The sequence below is a fragment of the Arachis stenosperma genome, chromosome 9, assembly GCF_014773155.1.
Source record: "Arachis stenosperma cultivar V10309 chromosome 9, arast.V10309.gnm1.PFL2, whole genome shotgun sequence".
In the NCBI taxonomy this organism is placed as follows: Eukaryota; Viridiplantae; Streptophyta; class Magnoliopsida; order Fabales; family Fabaceae; genus Arachis; species Arachis stenosperma.
The window spans coordinates 147,903,597-147,915,951 of NC_080385.1; positions in this window are offsets into that span (position 1 = coordinate 147,903,597).

A 12,355-nucleotide genomic window follows, 5' to 3' on the forward strand; every position below is an offset into this window, starting at 1 on the left:
CAATCGAGAACAAAGTAGAGCAGGACCCACTTGATATGAAGGCTTCTCAACAAATTCACCCAAAACTCTACAATCTGAAAAATTAAAGCCGGGTTTCATAGTTTTATCTATACCTAATAACAAGCCAGAAGAAGGAGGGTCCAGAAAAGGTTTCTTCATCAGAGGAGGATCCACAAAAGTAGCCCTCTTATCTGATGGTTTAACCCAAGGTTGGGGGATAGATTCAGAAAACCCGATTGCATATTCTTGAGGAACATCGTCCATATCATTCACAGAAGAGTCAGTACCCAAACTATTACTAGAGTCCTCTGGGTCACTATCCACTATCTCAACAAGTTTCACACGAGGCATGACAGCAAAAAGAAACAGTTCCTAAAAAAAGGTGGAAAGAAGGAGAACAGCAACAACAAAATAGAGTGAACATCAATATCACGCAAATACCAACGACAAAAATGTTCAAAATATAAAGGAGAATATTGCAGAACACTCAAAAAATTCTGAAAAAACCAAAGAGCATCGCATGTCAAGAAAACAATCAAGGAGTTCTCAAATGAAACAAAAAGCAAAAGTATGAAAATCATTCATTATATTCTTTACTCGATAAGGCCACTAACTCCTCATATCCTCACAATATCATATTTCATTTGGTGACATATATAAAAATATTGCAAGACATTATACGTTTATAGCTTTGAAAGAATATGAATATTGAACACCAGTAAATTGTTCTAATTGAAAAAGTTTATAAACAAATTACTTATGACTATACTATACAAAAAAATTAATTAAATTATTTTCATTTTTAAAATAACTATTTAATATTTACAGATGAACATTGTTCATGATGTTTAACTCAATTTCTTTTATTTTGTGATGCCATTGGAAATATATACAAATGAGAACATGTACAACTGAGGATATAACATCCAAATTGTAAGGTGAAAGATCTTTATCAAAGAATCTCTATAGCTAATCCTAAAATTAGCAACTCAATATACATGAGGGCTGAGAGGGGTTACATGAGAACAAAGGCAGAGAAATAATAATAAGGGTTCAGAGTAACAAATAGTATAGAATGATCATTAGAGTTCAAACACGAGTTCAGAGTAACAAAAGTTCAGAACAATACGAAAAAAATGCCAAATATACAATAGTAGATATTCAAGTGCCAGAATCTCATACAAGAAAATAGGAGTACGCATTATATGACAAAAAAGGGGAGCAAGACCGAAGACAAAAGCAAGAAAAGAAGAAAAAAAAGTCTTACCAAGTAAGAAGACAGAATGAGAAGACAGAGCAAAGTTAAATATGGGAGTGTCCTTTGCCCTAAGAAAAACTCCCAATTGTTGAAGAAAACAGAGGGTTTGGATGATGGTGGTGATAGTAGTGATGATACTGGAAAATACGGTTGGGTAAAAAAATGCCCTAGCAGTGATGATGAGCAACACGCTCTCCCCTATCCTTCCAGGTGTTCTCCCCTTCTTATGTATTTCTCCAAATTCAGGTATTCAAATTTAAAACGCGTCCATTAAAAAGGGTAAGAGTTTCTCCCCTTCTTATTCCCTTATATATTAAATTATTATATTAAATCAAATCATCCCTCTTTTTTCATAAAAAAATATATATGTATATATATGTATAAATAATAATAATAATAATTATAATAATAATAATAATAATAATATATTATTATTATATTATTATTATTATTATTATTATTATTATTATTATTATTATTATTATATTATTATTATTATGTACACACATACACTACTTTTAAGAATAAATACATACATATATACAAATAGATTAAGAATATATTTATTTACTAATCTTATTTATCTATTTATTTATTTTATTAATATTTAAAATATTTGTACAAAACATTCTTTTATTCATCTTTTATGAGTACATAATTATATTCATATTATACAAAAATATTTGAATATCATAATATTTACAAATACATATCTCATTATGACAAAAAATAGATAAAAGAGGGGAGATTTAATTCTTTAGAGTTATGATATGTTAACCAAAAAAAATTATTCTTGTTCTGTTGAGTACAAAAAAGTTCAATACAGCTTGAGGAAATACTTTGTACCCTCAAAGACTGCATGGAGACTTATGATTGTGTACTAAAAATATAAACCTTTTTTTGTACATAATTAATTTTTATAATGACCTACAAACATGGTCAAAAAAGAGTTAAGTTCCTCCTAAAGGCATTGGGCTAAAAGGATAGAACCCAAAAGAACACCTTAAGGAGTTGAATTTCTATTCAGTGGAAACCATATTGGTGGAAATGGATTGGTTGGATTTGGAGTGTAAAGGTGTCATCTAGTTAAAAGAAAATCAAACTAGATGTCCCTTCACTAATGTCACATGTCAGGAGCTTTGGTTTAACGTGTGAGAATCAACTTCCTACCTTTTCAGTTGACAAGACTTGAGGTGACAGGAACATCTAAAGATATTTTGGAAAAAGCAAGTAAACCAAATATTAGATTAAAAACCATTGGACAATAGATTTCCTCTTCATCATGATTTTACACTATAAAAAGGACCTCAAGCCACCTCTGTAAAGCACCATTACCATTACGATCATCATCTTCTTCACTTTCACTACTTTTCACTTTCATCTTCACCTTCTTCTAGATCTTTCTGACTCCTGAAGCTAATAAGCTAAAAAATCCATCTTTTTTTCTCTCCAAATTTCCTCTCATTTTGTTCTTCATTACATTCATCGCCTTCACGAGTAAAAAATTGGCGTTCTGGTGTTCCCCCAAAACACTTGACAACTATTAACCAACCCATGTCCACTTTAAACAAAGCTCATTCATCCTCTTGTAACATTAGTGGAGGTCTCGACACTTGTTCTCCACCTCTATTTCTCATCATTAGTTCTTGTATTGCTTATCTGCCATTAATAGAAGTGTTCTTCCTCACAAGTTTACTTACCCCGAATCTCTCATCTTAACTATTATTTTTCACTTAATCTATTTTTCACGAAACCCACCTGAATCAAGATGGAAAATATAACAATAAAAAATATAATTATGAAAAATTAACAAGAATAATGAATGAAAAAATAAAAAATAAGTTGTGTCCCTTGTTAGTGTCTCTGTGTCCTTCCTGTCAGGATGGATACAAAATACACTAATTTAGTGTCTCTGGACACATTGTCTTTGTCCATGTCTTCTCTGCCAAATACGATTTTGTGCCTCAGTGTTCCTGTCTCAGTATCCTGTCTCTGCAAACAAACGTAGCCTAATGACTAATTTTAGTGACTAATTTTAATATACAAATAATATTTTTATAAAAAATGACAAGCCTTTTAATATTTTAAAATTGCCCCATAATAAAATTAGACTAATAATATACAAATAATATTTTTATAAAAAATGACAAGCCTTTTAATATTTTAAAATTGTCCCATAATAAAATTAGACCAATTATCTACTGAAACCTCATTTTAGCTCAGGTTATGGCCGGAAGACCTCTTCCAGCAAAAGAATCCTATGGACAACATCATGGATGGAAGACCTCTAGCAATAGTTCTTTCTTTCTCGTTTTCTTCCGTTTCTTTCACTCTCTCTCTCTCAAAATCCACAATTTTATTTTTTATTTTTTTTGGGTTAAATTATAATTACAATGAACTCTGTAACTTAGAATAACGAATGATTTCATATTATGAACTGGATTAATCATACTCTTCTACTAGTGTCTTTTTTTCTTTCTTCTTAGGAGTTTTAACTTTCAAGCACTTATTCAAAACTAAATCCGGACTAATATGCAGAAGTAGAAAAATGGCATTAAACATAGATTACATAAGCTAAATCCAACATGAGATTAATTAACAAATTCAGTCTTTAGAAATTAGAAGCATGCTTGTCTTTCATTGAGTCTCTTCCTCCGCAATTTTTCACAGGCATTTGCTTCAAAGCACAGAGCAGGCCAGGAGTGGTGTGCATGTATGTGTGAAAGTCTCTCTATTTTTGTTACTATTTTTTGTTTTATAAATATCGTATATTGCTTTAGCAAAATAAAAATTCAGGTTAGATATAGCTATTATATATTCTTTCGCGACTAATAATGAAATATACTACTTATTAGCATTATGATTTTTGATTTTCATAAACTATACATGTGAATGGAGTTGCCTAAGTAGCAATTTAAGACTTTCAATTACAATCTTAATACATATATCCTATATTAAAAGCAATTAACAATGCTACACAATCCTATGTTATCACATCATTCAGATGATAAAATTTTTGAAGAAAATAATAATTTTTAAAATATTTTGACATAAATTTTGAGTTAAATATAAAATTAGGGCTAGAAGTAAGTTAAATCAGTTCGCAAGCTAATTCAAACTCGATTCATTAACAGCTTGATAAGTTAAATTTGTGAGTTTGTAAGTTAAACTTGCGTTTAAATAAACTCAACTTATTGGCTAGTGACCTAGTTCAAATATTACTTATTATAATTACAGAAACTCTCAGGGACAAGCATATATAACAAGATCTAACTATCATTCAGCCAGCATGCGTTTTTATACCAGGACTGTCTCACGCGCTATCACAAACAGCTTTCTCTCACGCTCCTCTCCAAGGAACTAGCCGGATACGCTCTTCTACAATCGCAGTTTCGTTGACAAAGCCTAAAGCTTCACCTTTTATGCTCTTCTTCTTTGTCGCTCATTCCTTCTCAGCTGCAAAACTCAAAATTTCACTCTCTTGCTCCATGTCAATGATGGAATCAGTGTTAGAAGAACATAATATTGAAGTAAGCAATTTCTCCCTCTTCTAATTTCATGATTTTTGTAATGATTTTCATAGTGCATCAATGAACACAATGATGATTATGATTATGAATTTCTGAGCTCGCAAAGCATGCTATTTTTGTTTTTCATAATAGAGTTTAAATTGAATGTACAAAATCCTGATTCATGTATGTAAAATCTCATTAAATCGGGTGCAAAACATCAGATTCATGTGTGCAAAAATTCATTACATTGGGTGCAAAATGTGCTGAGTGAGGTATATATGCAAAATCTCATTAAATCAGGTGCAAAATATCATATTTATATGTGCAAAAATTTATTACATTGGGTGCAAAATGTGCTGATTCATGTGTGCAAAATCTCATTAAATCGGGTGCAAATTATCATATTCATGTATGCAAAATTACATAACAAAAATCTCATATATATTCACATAATGCATAGCCAAAACAACATAAAAAAAAATCAAAACAACAAACACTAAGAACTATAATTTATACCCCTATTGCTAGGCGATCGCATTGGCGATCTCATGTTGTTTTCATTTTTTTGTCTTTCCTATTAAATCAATACAAACAATAATTAAAAATTTGTAGAACAACAAATAAAAAAAATCAAAACTATAAAAAAGCACATACACTATTTTTACCTTGTTTTGACCTCCTTCTCCTCATCTTGCTTTGCATCACTATAAAGAAGCACACATTATATTTTACTTTACATTCTCTTTTATCACAAAAAATAAATCAAAACTAATTTTTACCTTTCCTCATCTGATACATTGTCATCTTCCTTTGACATTTTATTGTCATTATTTTGTTCATCAAATCTATAAACAAGAAATTTAATTAGTGATAAAGAGTGTTTGTAATACTCATAGGCTTCAGTCCTTTCATTTATAACATCCCAAAACTTTATTTTTTTACCTTTCTTTCCTTCATTGTGTTATCTTTATTAAGCTCCTTCGCCTCCCTTTTCTTAGCCAAATTACTTGGTGTTCTTGTTGTGTTCTTTGCAAATTTAGCATCAACAACACCTTGCTTAACTAAAAGGGTAACAATACCCTACAATAATAGTTACACAAATAAAAGTTTTGTAAGAAAATAGAAGAATGTGTCAAGATAAAAAAAAGAAGCTATATTGAATTGGTTACCTTTGACCAAATTATATTATACACTCGTCATATTATGCAAAACAAAAAAAAATCCAGAAAAGAAACACGACATCAAACTGAAACAATTCATATAAATTAAATTAAATTGTACAGAAAGGCAGAAATTAAATTGTACATAAATTAAATTAAGTGAACTAAGTTCTTTCTAGTTTTGAAAGCCTTAGTATATGGCATATGTATCTTAATTAGGAATATATCTTAAAGTTATGTCAGTATATATGTCTTTTCCCTAGTGCTTCTTTTCTGATCTCACAAGCAAATCCTATAATCTCAACAAAGATGAGACAAAAATACTCACAACAAGCCAAACTGGTGCTATGATAATTACATTACAAAAATAAAAGGCTCATGACATGCCTCATCCGCATGTAGACCTCACCAAAAAGGTTAAATTCACTAGAAATTAATATTTAGCTTATAATGCTTTCCATCCACCAATGGAGAACAGTTGTAGCATAACTAGCATTTCATGAATTAAAAATTGAAAATAAAAAATAGAGATCGCATATTAAATTCAATTTAGGGAAGTAAGTTGATATGTATGCAACGGAATAGTCAGTTTAGTTTCAACTTTGTTATTTACCATTGTAATTGTATTCTCTGCAGTTTGCTCCAAACTTGCCACTATTTTTCTTTTATCACACTGCATTCAATCTTTAGAGCAAATAACTACACACTAATTCAATAATAAGCACACCACAAAATAGCACAATTATACTCACAAGACACTTAAAAGAAAAAAAAAGCTCTTGCATTACATTATAAGGCAATTACATAAAACATAAAAAAAGAAAATCAAAACCACACTGATGTAATTAGCAGCATTGGAGCAGAGTCCATATCTACACTCAACAACCTTGAAATATCATTTTACTAACTTCTAAAACACGACATGCAAATATAAGACTTAGAATAAAATTGAGGCACTATCATAATTATAACTATGCCATTTGAGCATTCTATATAGATAGCAGGATTTCAACAATTAGGAATTCAGCACGATTATCTCAAACAGCACACACATCACACATCACATATCACACAAGAACACATAAAGGATCAAATCTAATTAATATATTTTCTCTTGGATAAACAAAACGTAGCTGATAACTAGAAGTGAAAAGAATTCAACTTAGAAATGGATGCATTAAGTGGGTGCATTAATCGAAAGAATTCTGGATATTATAAGCAATCATCAATTTCAAAAAAAAAAAGAAGCTATATTGAAATAAATAAAACAAACTGTTGGCCTTTGCTTTGATGACTCCTGTGTCAATTTCTTTGCAAGTTTTTCTTTATCCCAATAAGCAATCCATGGTGGTGGAGGTCCCATATAATTTTTCTTATCTCCGAATGTGTCTTTGTGGTAATAGATAATCTACAAGCAAAATAATAAATGTAATTATTATCATAAAAAAAGAAATCAAAAAAGGAAAAAAAAAGATAAGTATATTAGACTGATTACCATCAAAACATAAAGACAACCATCAATACTTAATGTATTTTTTCCTTGAATTTTTGAACCCCTTTCATAAGCTCATCATGCACAAATCTTGCCCAATTGTATCTTATGATATTCTCTACATCAACAATGGCACGTAAGTGCTTTGGGGATGTGATAGCGCTACTTGTTGGTGCCAAAAATGAGCTAATAATGAACATTGTAAATGCTCTCCTAAAGTAATCTCTCCCTTTGGATGTTGAAACATTACATTCTCTTGAATGTAATACTTCTTGTAACCATGGGCTTGTCACAGACTTGAACGGGGCAACTAATCTTTCTTACTCTGAAGTCCAATCTTTTTCTTCTGGAAAACTTTTACCAATTGAAGGCAATCCTAGAGCTAACCCAATTTTATCTGTTGTCACATCGATATCCCCCACCACTAATTTCAGTTTGCTTGTTGTTGTGTTATATGCTTTAGCAAGTGCAAGGAATAACCACCTATCAATTTTCCAATCTTGAATAGCCTTCATGGATGAGAATCCCATCTTATCAACTTCAATTTTTTGTTCTTTTGTAAGAGAATTTATTGTTGTGAAAACCGAAACGGGAGAACAACAACATTCTATCAATTTCTGCAAACATAAAGTAAAAAATCTTCACCCAATTTTAACCATGTTTTGTTTGAAAAATAATAAGAAATAACAATAATAATAAATTATCATAATCATAATAAAGTAATATTGGCATTTAGATATAGATGGGTGCAAACTATGCTAAGTCATATGTGCAAAATCTCATTAAAATGGGTGCAAACTGTGCAAGTAAGGTGTGCAAAACTTGACTAAAGTGGGTGCAAATTATCAAATTGATGTGTGCAAAATCCAATTAAAGTGGGTGCAAACTATCCGATTCATGTGTGCAAAAAATTCATTACATTTAGTGCAAACTGTACTGATTAAGGTGTGTAAATTTTCATTAAAGTGGGTGCAAACTGTCTGATTCATGTGTGCAAAATTTTATTCAAATGGGTGCAAAGTGTCTTGAGTAAAGTGTGCAAAATCTCTATTTAAATGGGTGCATACCCGAGATTCTAGTTCTTCAAGAATTTTCTGCTGCATTTTCCTTCTAGTTCCTGTTTCAGATTTCTTTGTATTTATACTTCTTCGCGGCATCTTAATATCTGGATCTTTTTCCATTTCAAATAATCACTGCATATTATTAAGAAACATATTATTAACACAAACACATAAAAAAAACCTAGTAATTAATTGTGCAGTAGCCATTATCAAAGCTCTACCATAACAAAGCTGTACTAACAACTGAGATAATAACTTAATTAATTTTTTCAAAGATTTATAAATTAAAAGTTACAGCAATATTACTATTATGATTCATCTGCATTCAATGTCATGTATTTAACCTTTCACACTCCAGAACATTCTAGAAGCTTAAGTGTTCAGGCTAAAGAAAAAGTATAACCCCAGAAAAGTAATAATAAAGGTAGAAGAAGAGAAGAGTTAAGGGTTGGTTGTTGGAGGGACAGGTTCTTTTGCATTTGCTCGTGGCATTGCGGTAATTTCTCAAACAGGTGGTGGGCAATCTACTCATGAAAATGGTGTTGCTACGTTTTATCATGTTAAACTTCAGCTTCAATTTCCAAAGCTCTACCACAACAAAGCTCTACTAACAGCTGAGATAATAACTTAATGAATTTTTTCAAAGATTTATAAATTAAAATCAAAATTTATAAACAAGATATGATGAATCAAAATCAAAAGAAATTTTATTATAGAGTGCTTAAAGATTTTTCATGAATAGACAGGAAACATTGAGTAATATTTTTGGGTGCCATTATGAATTTCTTCTTGCATGTTTTGAATGGATACAGAATGATGGACAACAAGAAGGTAAGAGTTGCAGAAAGTAATAAATGAACAAAAATCAAAACTCATTAACCTTCACATTAATCTTGCAAAAGCATAACGCATCATTAGAAACGAAGGAGAATGGATAGAGAGCTGAGAGATGCTGTTGCAGAGAGTAACGCCGCTGCTATTAGAGAAGCTACTTGGGATGGACAGCGAGCAAAAGAATGCTGATTTGTATTGAGCATGCTCCAGTGTTGAGAACAAGAAAGATGGCGCGCAAGAGTGTAGAGGAGAGAGTGTGTGAAATTTTGGGGAAGAAGAAGAGCGTGTGGTAAAGGAGCGTGGGTACACGCTCTCTATATGCATTTGAGCTTTATTTTGTTTGAGGTATAAAATTACTAATGTTGGTTGTTTGCTGGCCCAAAAATAAGAAAACTGCTGACCCGTAGCGGTGCTCTTATAATTATTTATATTAATACATCTAATATGTATTTTATACTTTTAATTTAAAATAAAAAAATTATAATCATAAATACATTTGAGATGGATATGAACCCAAATATGTGTTTGGATGTATTAGATAATAACGATAATGTTCTCAAAGTAGATCCAAGAACTCTAACCCGCCAAACTCCAAAAATAGTTGTTGTCCAACAGAGCACACACTCTGTCAAACACCAAAAATTTGTCACCGCAACCAAATGGCAAAGAGAAGTTAAAACTATTATCAAAGTCATTGTTTCTTGGACTCGGTGCAAAGAGATCCAGGTTTTAACATGTGGTCGAGGTAAAGTCATTGCACATTGATATATAGGGATGGCAACACCACCCGAACCCACGGGTACCCACTCCGCTCCTACCTGCTTGGGGCGGGTAATTACCCGCCCCGCACCGGGACGGGTTTTGAGCGGGACGGGGGCGGGGTCGGGTTTAGGTAATACGTGCCCCGACATATATATAATATATGTAAAATAATTAGTAAATAATTAATAATATTGTATCATATTTAAATTTTTACTTTAATTTATGTTATGTATGTGATGATGGTTATATAAATTTTGAAATTTAATTTTATTTGTTAGATTTTAATAATTATAGGGGCGGGTAGGAGCGGGGCGGGTACCCGCAGGGGTAGGTTAGGGTTAAACGTTTTACTACCCACGAGTAGAAGCGGGGCGGGTTCTACGCGAGTTATTGTACGGCGGGGTGGGGTCAGGTAGAGCAAAAACTCTCCCCTACCCGCCTCGTTGCCACCCCTATTGATATGTATTTATATATCCTTATAAAAGGAACAGTATTATAATGTCCAATTTTTTGTATGTAGGAGTTTAAAAGTGTGCAATGACCACAGAAGATGACAAAGTGTGATGTAAATGCACAAATCTTTCGTAGAGAAGCAGTACAAGCATCAAACACATTAATTACTATACATGTTTGCGCAGAATCAAAACTACTATGTATTTTTGGACAACAAAATATGCTTGTGAGAAAAAAACCAAAGTAAAATTACTTGTATATAACATTATAAAAATTACTAATATCTTTTTTGAACATTGTGAATAATAAATGATAATATTTTACACACTTTATCTTAATCTCGATATCTTATAAATAGCAAACAATTCGAGCAAATTTTAAGACAAGACTTAAAAATACATGTTTTACCTTTTTCTTTCCTTGATAATGCATCATTATATTCTTCTCTAGTATTAGAGAATAGGATACAAGTAGGGGTGGAAACAGGTCAGGCCAGGACAGGCTTTGCTCTTAACAGGCCTGGCCTGTTATACAGTTGATTGGCCTGAGCCTGGCCTGCAGCCTGTTATAGGCTCTTCATAAAGTACTAGGCCTGGCCTGTTATTCAGCCTGGCCTAGCCTGAAACCTGTTAAAAGGCCTGATAATTTTTTTTTACAAAAATAAAAATATTATTTAAAAAAATTATTTTTTAATAAAATAGTTATATGTAATATGTCATATATTTAATATTTATAAAAAATTTTAAACTTTTAACATATTTAAAATATACAAAAATATTTATAATAAAACATAATAAATTTAAAATATTTTATAATTTTATTAATAACAAATAATTATTTATATATTTAATTATATTTTAACAGGCTCAGGCAGGCCTGACAGGCCTATAAGGCTAATTAGTAAGCCTGGGCCTGGCCTATTCATGTATTAAGACTTTTAAAAGAGTCTGAGCCTGTACCTATTTTATAACAGGCCAGGCCAGGCCAGGCCAAACACAGGCCAGGCTGCAGGCCCCTGGCAGGCCGCCTGGCCTTTTTCCACCCCTAGATACAAGGTACAAAAGTCATCCAAAAATATGATATGAATTTATGTGTGTATTGTGTATTTTTAGACCACCACCAATATTTAAAGAATATTAAATTTAAGGCCTTAATTAAGTGGATGAGTACAAAACCAACATAATTCAATTATTGCATTACAAATAAGATAGAAACATTAACAATAGTAATAAAATCAAATGGTTTATCTTTTCATAAATTAAGTAGATTGTTTGTCTAATATGTGGTGTCATTGTTGGTTTTATACACTATGAAAACCAGGGATAATTTGTATCAAAATAGAAATTATCTTTTTTGTTTTATAAAAGAAAATAAGAAAGATACAACTTGGATTCAGGGACAAAAAACAAAAAATTTTTTTTGACTTGAGTTGTGGAAATAAGATGAAGTAACTCATGAGCATTGTTTCTTATTGTAAATAATATATATGGTTTTTCTGAAGTTGGAACATGTACTTTTTTTATCTCATGGATGATGTCTTTTTTTTTATATTTTTTTTCTTTTTAAGCATTATAGTTGATATAATAAATTTTAAGTTGAAGAGTGATGTGCATAAGATGTTCTAATAAAAATTATTTGAATTCAAATAGGGAATAATCACTTATTTCAAAATGAATAGTGAGATAAATCTAAGTATGAGGCAGATAGAGATGTTTGCATATGTTTTCAATCCAAATTTATTATCAAGTATATATTTTTCCACGTTCTTAAACAAGTTCAATAATATTCATCCGCTATTATTTGCGCATTGAATCTATATTCCT